This window comes from Hemibagrus wyckioides, linkage group LG12, assembly GCF_019097595.1.
Source record: "Hemibagrus wyckioides isolate EC202008001 linkage group LG12, SWU_Hwy_1.0, whole genome shotgun sequence".
Lineage (NCBI taxonomy): Eukaryota > Metazoa > Chordata > Actinopteri > Siluriformes > Bagridae > Hemibagrus > Hemibagrus wyckioides.
Genome location: NC_080721.1, coordinates 11,810,104 through 11,811,195, shown reverse-complemented (window position 1 = coordinate 11,811,195; position 1,092 = coordinate 11,810,104). Strand labels below are relative to the sequence as shown.

At 41.8% G+C, this 1,092-nt stretch overlaps 1 pseudogene; it reads left to right on the top strand.

The window, feature by feature from the left end:
• LOC131362454 (sodium channel protein type 4 subunit alpha B-like) lies at positions 1 to 758 on the top strand (annotated as a pseudogene).
• The last annotated feature ends 334 nt before the right edge of the window (positions 759 to 1,092 follow it).

Sequence of the window (1,092 nt, the reverse complement as noted above, 5' to 3'; positions counted from 1 at the left end):
ATGTTTAATTTCAAGATCTTTGGGAATAGTATCATATGTCTGTTTATGATCATGATATATGCCGGATGTGATGGGCCTCTGTCCCCAAACCTCGACAGCAAACTGACTGTGACCCGGATGTTGAAAAATAGCAGCATGGGTATGAGGGGACACTGTGGGAATGGTCTTCTTTTGCAGCTAAATTGTGATGTCATTCCTGGTGGTGGTGAACATCTACATCACCATCATTCTGGAGAACTTCACTGTGGGAACAGAGGAGAGCAGCAAGTCTTCATGCAAGGAAGAGTTCAAGGTGTTGTACAAGACCTGGGAGAAGTTCGATCCGGACGCTTCATTATTCATCGAATACAGCATGCTGTCCAATTTCTATGACAAACTGAAAGATCTGCTGAAGATCCCTATAAGCCCAACACAGTCAAGCTGATCGCCATGGACCTGCTGATGGTCCCTGGGGAAAGGATCCACTGTCTGGACATCCTGCTGGCTCTCATGACTGAGGTGATGGGTTGAGTCTGTGCTCAAGTCGAGTATGGAGGAGACATTTATAGCGAGCAACCTGTCTAACATCTATACAAGGCCATAACCAGCTCTCTCAGAAGCAGGAGGAAGTGGTCGCTAAGGTCATACAGAGAGCCCACTGCAAATACAAACTCACTTACATACTTAACTTTACCTTAAAGGCAATTCTTTATGTAGACAGCAGTACTCATACATACAGCAGCCACACAACACATATTTATAATAAGACATTCATGTAGCCCACCCACTCAATCACCTTTGTCTCAAGTGTAATACCCTCTATATCATCAATATTTAGAAGACACACAGTGCATGAAAAGTGAATTGTTGTGTACTATAACTTAAAGATGTATCTGAAAGAACACTATAATTAGCTAGTTTGTCTATGGCTTGGAGCCGAGAGGCCTGGTTCACATGTTATAGATGTAGCTAGGCTGCTAATGTGAACACAAATTACTGAGCATTATGTTATGACAATAAGTAGGTCCTTTGCGGTATAATATTGCACAGAGACATAACCTGTACATGGAGTAAAACATCAGAACATTTATTATTAAACAATATTCTTAGAAC